Source organism: Mus caroli, chromosome 18, assembly GCF_900094665.2.
Source record: "Mus caroli chromosome 18, CAROLI_EIJ_v1.1, whole genome shotgun sequence".
NCBI classification, from domain to species: Eukaryota; Metazoa; Chordata; class Mammalia; order Rodentia; family Muridae; genus Mus; species Mus caroli.
In genome coordinates, this window is record NC_034587.1 from 1,834,264 (window position 1) to 1,843,016 (window position 8,753).

Below are 8,753 nucleotides of genomic sequence, written 5' to 3' on the forward strand. Positions count from 1 at the left end.
TTTTTGGGGGAGTGAGGTGAGATGGGAGGAGGGAAGGATTAAAAAACAACAACAACAAAAAGCGAGTCAGTATCTTCTCACAACTGCAGCTGATTTCCTGTGTAAACGAAGACCATGTGATGTTCCATAAACGCTTCCAGCTCCAAATTACAGGAAATGAAAACCATCGTGGAAGAGGGAAGGGTCCAGAACCCATTTCCAGTGCAATAGCATCGCAGCGACATTTCTGTGGGAGGCAAGGCAGACAGCCCCGCACGTACCTGTAGGTAATTAGGCCCTGCTCCTGGTCAGCCCGGTGGCTGCCCGCAGCTGCCCCAGCCACTGTTCCCTGGGTGTGCAGAGCCTGGGCGGTGGCGCGATCTCACCCACCGCGCACAGTCTACAACTCAGCCTTTCAATTAGGAGGCGAGCTGAGAAAAGTCCTCTTTTCTTTCGCCGAGGTCAGGTTATGACCTCTCAACCGCATTAAACCGGCAGTGGCATCCATATTCATGAGGGCTAATTAACTCTGAAAGGCGCGGCGGGCGCGGACCCCAAGCTCGGGCCCGCTGTGTCTTCCCGGGCGGCCTCAGCCTCTGCAGCTGCTTCTGGGGCGCGGTCCGGCGACTGTTCCTGTGCGCAGGGACCAGCCGGGCGAGAAGAATTAGCCGCGTTATTTGTCGCCAGCCTAGCAACACGTGCTTATTTAGCCTTATCGCCGCGCCTGGCTCCAGCGTTTGGCTGACTGAGCCAAAGAGCCTTGGGGTTTTACTCAGCCTTGCAGCTGGAAGGTGGAGCTCAGGGTTCTAGACCCCAACTGCTCAGGCTGTGGGATCCCGCGGAAGTTGCCCCGCCGAGATCTCTGCTTTCACAGCTTTAGCTCGGATGCAATGGGAGCTTTGGGGTCAGAAAGACACTTGCAGACACCAAAGGAACGGGTCCTCCAGACTCTATCTCCTCCCAAGCTTTGAATGTTTTTAGGTTTCTAATTTCTGAAAGTCCACTCCTGCCGAAGTTCCCAGGGTTGCTGAAGTATAAATTCATGTTTCTTACTTCTTGTAGCCAGTTAAGGCCGTTATTCTCTAGACTGTACAAGTGACCTGGAATGAGCTTAACAAACTGGACAAAATGTGTTTTACAGATGGAGGGTCTGCTCAATAAACAAAACTGGGCTGCTGCTGGCCGTCTCTCTCTCTTTATTTTACATTTCATTTTTATTAGATATTTTCTTCATTTACATTTCAAATGCTATCCCGAAAGTCCCCTATACCCTTCCCCCGCCCTGCTCCCCAACCCACCCACTCCCACTTCCTGGCCCAGGCATTCCCCTGTACTGGGGCCTATATCAGTGATTGAAACTCATGCAAGAGAATAGAACACAGATTTCAGTCACCTTTGGCTATAGATCAGAAGGGATAGTCATGCACTAGTCAGCATGTGCCAAGGCTGCCACCGGGCCATACCTTCTCCCCCAGGTCACTTTCTGTCAAGAGCTAGTTGTCTTCCACCGTGTCCTTCTACACCCTGCTGGAACACAGAACGTGGGGGATTCCATCAGAGCTAAAGTCTGCCTGTCACCTCTAGATAAAACTTCTTAGAACTCAGTCACATGGCCACACCTAAGAACACAGAAGGCCAGGAAAAGGCCTTCTTGCTGTGGTGTGCCCAAGGTAGAAAAGAAAACTTAGATCTAGCCAATGTGATTTGGGGTTACACAGCTCAGGGGGGGTCAGAGTAGGGATGATGTTGGGCTTCAGTTTCCAGGAGTGTTCCTTAAACCCTACCAGAAAATCTGATGTACAAGCTGGAGCAGCCTCTGCCACTGGTAGGCACTGGGTGCTCCAAAGCCATTCCATGGTCAAATGCTAACAGTGCTGGGATTAATGAGACCTCTAGTCCCCAATCTTAACCTTGCAACGTCTGAGCAGTAGAAGCTAATTACTTTTGAAAGTCAGTGACTCTGAAGTCACTACAAACAGGAATATTAACACAAAAGAAGGACTTCCTACACACACACACACACACACACACACACACACACACACGCTGACATATATACATGCACATGTATACATAGCCACACAGACACACACATACACACCACTGCAGGTTATTAACTAATAAATTCAAATTTAGACTAGCCTTAGCCTCCCTGCCAGGGGACTCTGAGCTCTAGGTTTTACTTGTGAGGACTCACATGGTGGGCCTTTTCTGTGATAAGGGGCTAGACAGCAGCTAGAAACATTACCGGTGTCCATTTCTGGAGGCAGACAGCCCTGCCATGGCCTATGTAAACTGTCATGAGGAAGAATCACAACTTACGTTCAGATAGACACAGGTAAAGAGGTCAGGCGGTAGAAACAGTCAGACGCAGGCTCTTACCCAGTCTCCAGTTTAATACAAGACCCTTCCACCAAAGCTGCCCAGTGGGATGGGGATGGGATGTGACTCAGCCGAGCACATTTGTCGAGCTTGCACAAGGTCCTGGATTCCATTCCAGCACTGCAAAAGGAACAAATGTCCGGCACTGCTGAAATCTGTCAGCACCCTTATAATTCCCACACAGATGAGTGACTAAAAAGCAGCTTTCTTTTGGCTGACGTTTTTGTTCTTTAGCTAACACACACACACACACACACACACGAGTCTCCTCTGTGTGTCTCCTGGCTGTCTCCTGCTACCAACCCAAGTTTTGAGTTCTGCTCTGGGACAAATCTGTCCTTCCTGCAAATGACAATATTTACATCCAACCACCTGCCTTCATTCTTGCCTTCTCCAGCTCTCTGTGTATGACCAGCAAGAACAGGGTGAATACTACAGTAGTCAGCTTTTCATTACTAGAACAAAATAACCCAAGAAAATGAGGGGTGGGGCACTCGTTTTAGTTCACTTTCTGAGGCTCCAGTCCACGATCAGTTGGTCTTGTTACCAGTTAGCAAACAGCCTGTCACAGCAGAGAGTGTGGTGGGTCATGGTGGCTGGGAAGAGAAGATAATACAGGAAGAGAATGAGAGTCTTAATACTGATGTCACAGGCACATCCCAAGTGGCCTCCCTCCCTCCCACCCATCCCAACTCTCAAGGCTTCCTTCCATACCCCTTCAGAGCCTCAAGTAAGGCACCAAGGCTTAAGACTCATATGACAGTATATCCCTAATGGCCGGGCCCTACATTTCACTTCCCCTTAAACAGACCTGATGAGCCTGGCAGCATTCTCCCAGGGAAATGGGGAAACTGAGGTACTGGGAAAACGGACAATAGAAGAAATCCAGAGTCCAGACCGGCTCCAGCATGTCCTGAGCTGTGGATGTGGCTCCCATGAGGTCCCCTCGCCAGGCCCATACGAGAGCCCCTCCTTGCGTACAAGTTTCAGGACCACACAGATCTCAAGTACAGTAAGTCGCAGCAAGGTGACAGTTTCATTAGTGACCCGCAATTGTCACTGCAAGTGGTAAAGGATGCCCGAGGGGACAGAGAAGCAAGTGTCCCATGAAGAGCTTCCAAGATGCCACCTAGGAGCTGGGAGTGTTCTGTTAAGTAAGACATGGATTTCCCCCCTGACACCACCACCTTTACCTCAGCTGCACTCACTCTAATGGGTTCCTAAAAGGAAGGAGGGAGCCTTTGTTAGGTTGCTCCTGATGGGGAGAGATGGCCTGGAAGCAGTGGCTATAATAGTCATGCATCGTGGGCAAGTTCAAATGTGGCTCTTTCTCAGGGTGCTTCAAGCAGCCAGACCTTTGATTCATTCCAGAAGGCCCAGATCCCTTGCAGTCACCATCGATCTTACTCACTTTCCAGTTATAAAGGAAATGGGTGGTTATTTTTAAATATCTGGAAAATATATTCATACACAGAAAAAAAAGTAAAAGCAGCCATGAGTAAGCTTGCTAGCAATTTAATGCCTCTCATCTGGGCTTTTCCAAATGTGCTGCTGGAGAAGACTGCAGCTGTCATGCTGGGCCTGTGGTTCTGCAGACTCTTCTTTAGGAGTCTGTCATGAGCATTTCACCATATGGGTTCTTGGACAGTACTGCTGAAGACTGGGCCCTGGGGCTGGAGAGATGCTCAGTGGTTAAGAGCACTTACTGCTCTTCCAGAGACCTGGGTTTCATTCTTCCCAGCACCCATGCTGGGTAGCTCACAATCACCTGTAACTCCAGTTCTTGAGGCTCTGATGTACTCTTGTGGCTCCATAGTCACCTGCATGCATGAAACACATAGATAGACACACTCCTTTCCTGTGTTCATTCCTCTGCAAGGAAACTTGATGTGTGCCAGGTACTGTCCTGGCTTTGAGGACATGACAGCAGGCAAGGAACTCAGCATTATTGGAGAACGTGGTCTGGTTCTGAGAGAGGCAGAACTGCAGGACTTGCCTATGAGCTGAGTGGTCAGAGAAGATCCACAGGAAGCTTCAAGGCTTGAGTAGCCAGGCAGGCAGCCTGCAGCCAAGGTTCTGGGGTAGAACATGAAGCCTTTCCCCACGTTTCCTCCTCTTGTGCTGATGTTAGGACAGAGCCCAGTCTCTTGCCCATGCCAGCACATACGCTTTCAGCCCCTCTGTTCTGTTGTATTTATTCAATCATTTTAATTTTACTAAACTCCAGTATATACTGAATATATTTTTATGTACATGCATTCATATGCCCACATGAATGTGGGGGTGTGTGCACTTGTGAATGAGGACAGTGGAGCATGCCCCAGATGTCATCGTCATGAATGCCATCTACTTTATTTGAGACAATTGGCCTGGAGCTCACCAATTTGCCTAGGTTGGCTGGCTAGTGAGCCCCAGGGATGCTTCTGTCTCTGCCTCCCAGCACAGGGATTACAAACATGTGCCCATGCCTGTCAGTTTCCATGGCTTCAGGGATTGGATGCTGATCCTTGTGATTGTAAGGCAAGCACTTTACCAACTGAGCTGTCACCCCAGCCCAAATATGAATACATTAAAAAATCATTTTCTCTTCTGTTGTGTTTTGGGAAATGTATACTGTGTGCATGTGACTGATGCTTGATAAGATGTGTTCTATGAAGGTGTGTGTTGGGGATATGTATATATATTCCAGTTGCCCCAGTACTGCTTTGGACAGTACCAATTCTGCTCCCTGCTGGGGTCTGGTTTCCTTGGAGCAATTTCCTCTGGTTCAGAGGAAGCTCTTTAGGGCACAAGGGGACAAATATGCTTCCACATAGTTAGGGGACTTCAGAGACAGGCTCCCTTCCTCCCTGACCACTGAGACCCTGGAAGGTTCTTGTCTCTTGCAGTTCTCTGCCCACTGATGTCTCCAAGGAGCATTTGCAGCTACATTTACCCATGAACACTGTCTGTCTGCACACCAGCAAGGCTGGAGGAGGGCAGGAGCTACACAGCTCAGAACACACATGTCTCCAGGAAGACAGTCTAGCACAAGAGATGCTGCCTGCCCTCCTCCTAAGGCTGAAGGAAGAGTCCATGAGCAACTTAGCACCTAAATTGTCCTCTCTTAGACAGAGACCCCTGGGGGCCCAGGCTCAAGGAGGTAATCTTAGATGAGCTTCTGTACACAGTGAGGCACCACCTGTCCTGTGGAGAGGAGACTTCAAAACGGGTTGTGTCCCTCTCGCTCAGCTCCAGAGGGCAGGCTGGAGGAGGACTTCAGGGATGGACAAGAAGGACTGTTATAAACTCATTGCATCTTTTACTTTACAGAACCAGATGTATAAAAGTACCAAGAAGACCGAAGACAAAGGTTACAGAGATTTTATTGGCCTTTTTGTAAATGCTGTGGAGTCCACAGTATTAAAAAGCCCAAAGATGCATTGCAGGACAATGGGAGTGTCTCCTGCTAGGGACAGCCAGAACCACTGAAAGGGTTGACAGACTCTCTGTGTGAGTCTAGCACTGAGGGCAGAGAGGGCTTCCTCACTTCCTCTACAAGGGCAGTCTATGTAGTTTGGAGGCTCACCTGTACCACAGATCCCCCAGGGTCAGCCCTGTTTCTCTGGATCAAAGTTGCCTCACTATCTCTCTGTATCCATGTCCCCTAAGCTTAGTTGCTGTATTCACTGAACCCAGGAGTGTTCACACTGATGTGGAAGTGTATACACAGTTCAGACATAACCTAGCATCACCTTCATCTCTGTTCAAAACTAGTGGCCTTCTTCCTCACCACTCCTAGCAAAGACAATTCTATGCCTCTTGGGTGTTCCATAGGGTGGCCCTTTTCAGCCCTTGGTCCACTCTCTTCCATACAACTGGTGCTGCCCTGGGGCAGGTGGTCTTGAGTTGTATAAGACAGACTGAGAAAGCCATGAAAAGCAAGCTCCATAGGCAGTGTTTCTTGATGGTCTTTCTTCAGTTCCTGCCTCTATGTCCTGTTTTGAATTCATGTTTTGGTCTCCTTCGGTGGTTAACCATAAGCTGAATTATACCCTTTTCTTCCCCAAGTTACAATAGAAGAAAACTAAGACATTGCTATAATCTTGGTGTAGGCCAGTTCTTGACTGTTTAATGGATGAGTTATATATGAATTTTCCATGTACAACATTTAAAAAAGGCATAAGTCTGGGGAGGTAGTTCTATCAGAAAAGTGTTTACTATGTGTTGTAGTTTGGGTTTCTATTGCTGTGAAGAGAAAGCATGACTACAACACTCCTATAAAAAGAAAACATTTATTTTGTGCTGGCTTCCATTATCATCATGGTGGAAAGTATGGGAGCACACAGGCAGTCATGGTGCTAGAGAAGGAGCTAAGGGGTCTCCATCTTGATCTGAAGGCAGCAGGAAGACAGGGTGTACTGACCAGACTTGAGCTTCTGAAACCTAAAAGCCCATCCATAGTCACACTTCCTCCAACAAAGCCATACTTATTCCAACAGGGCCACACCTCCAAATAAGACTGCCTATGGGACTGTGGGAACCATTTTATTCACACCAACTTACTATGCAGGCATGAGGATCTGAGTTCAATTCTCAGAACCTGTGTAAAATACATGCTTTTAATTCCAGCACTGGGGAGGTAGAAGTAGCCAACTAAATCCTATCTAATTAGTGAGCCTAAGATCACAGTAAGAAACCTTGTTTCAAAAAGACAGGTATTTGGTCTCTGTTGCAGGAAATATTAAAAATAAACCATCTTTCTTAGTCAGGGTTTCTATTCCTGCACAAACATCATGACCAAGAAGCAAGTTGGGGAGGAAAGAGTTTATTCAGTTTAGAAGGACTGGAACTTAAGCAGGTCAGGAAGCAGGAGCTGATGCAGAGGCCATGAAGGGATGTTACTTACTGGCCTGCTTGAGTTCCAGTTCTGCTTTCCTTTGGTGATGAACAGCAGTATGGAAGTGTAAGCCGAATAAACCCTTTCCTCCCCAACTTGCTTCTTGATCATGATGTTTGTGCAGGAATAGAAACCCTGACTAAGACAAATTGGTACCAGAAGCGAGGTATTCTTCTGACAACCTGACCCTGCTTTGGGGAGGACTGTGGAAGGACTTTAGAACTTTGGGTTAGAAAATCTATTCAGTGTTCAGAGCTCTGTGAGATGTTCTGTAGGAGCCTGAAAGATAATGTTGAGAACAGTGCAGAAGATGGAGGCCTGGCTTGTGAAATTTCAGAGGGAAGATTAAAGACGCTTATCAGGGCTTTTGCTATTTTGATTGTGAAGATTCTGTGGTTCTGGTTAGCTGGGGCTGAAGAATCAACAGTGATTAAGAAGATATCAGAACTACTAAAGCAAAACCTTTGCATTACTGAGACTATTGATGCTGGTTAGCTGGAGCTAAGATATTAGCGGTGATTAAGAAGAGACCAGCATCATTGAGGTGACATTTTCTGGGAAATGTTTTCTGGGAGCACAAAGAGGCTGTTTTCCAGAGATAGCCAAGGTTGTACATCTGCAGCTGGACTTGGTAATGTGTAAGACTCACCCAGGTGGTACTGGTTTTGAAGGCATAAAGGGGTCATGAAGAGCAACTGAGGCTTGGCATTGTGAAAGGCTGCAGAAGGCCATTGGTGAAGGTGCAGCCTCAGTTGCAGTTGATGGCTCAAGACTGAAGGAGTCATGCAAAGGAGTTGAGGCCTGGCACCATGAACAGAGCCTATGAGAGGCTATTGGTGAAACCTTGTTGTGGTGGAAGACAGCAGTGTTTTGTAGATGCCAGTATCATGAGATGACTGCCAAGAACAGCAGCAGCAGTGGAGTACAGGCATCTAGAGCCTAGAAGGCAAGGTGTGTGCTACAAAGGGCAGGGCTGGAGAAGTGACTCAAGCCCTTGGAGGAATCCAGAAGATGGTGAGTGGATCCCAGACACTGGACAGTTGGAGTTTGATTTTGTTTTTGATTTTGACTGTGCCCTGATATTTTTCCTTCTTGAAGGAAGTATTTTAGTGGAGCCCACAGTTAAGAGACTTAATTGTAAAAAGAATTTGGATTTTAAAAAAGAATTGATATTTTAAATGGATTGAAATTTTAAGAATTTGCAAAGATTGTGGAACTTTTAAGTTATTTAGATCATGGGGATGAATAAGAAGGTAAGGGTTGAGGCTTAATAATGATGTGTTTGTGTGTCAAGTTGACAAGGGGTCAATTGTACTGGCTGGTTTTGTGTCAACTTGACACGAGCTGGAGTTATCACAGAGAAAGGAGCTTCAGTTGAGGAAATGCCTCCATGAGATCCAGCTGTAAGGCACTTTCTCAATTAGTGATCAAGGGGTAAGGGCCCCTTGTGGGTGGTGCCATCTCTGGGCTGGTAGTCTTGGGTTCTAAAAGAAAGCAAGCTGAGCAAGCCAGG

The 8,753-nt window shown here is 47.3% G+C and overlaps 1 long non-coding RNA gene across 1 annotated transcript; it reads right to left on the bottom strand.

Annotated features, from left to right (window-relative positions):
• Nucleotides 1-1,372: 1,372 nt before the first annotated feature.
• LOC110285105 lies at nucleotides 1,373-2,794 on the bottom strand. The gene is made up of 3 exons (XR_002377021.2): nucleotides 2,734-2,794; nucleotides 2,362-2,481; nucleotides 1,373-1,503 (listed from the first exon to the last, which is right to left on the bottom strand). It is a non-coding gene; the product is annotated as an uncharacterized LOC110285105 (long non-coding RNA).
• Between the last annotated feature and the right edge of the window lie 5,959 nt (nucleotides 2,795-8,753).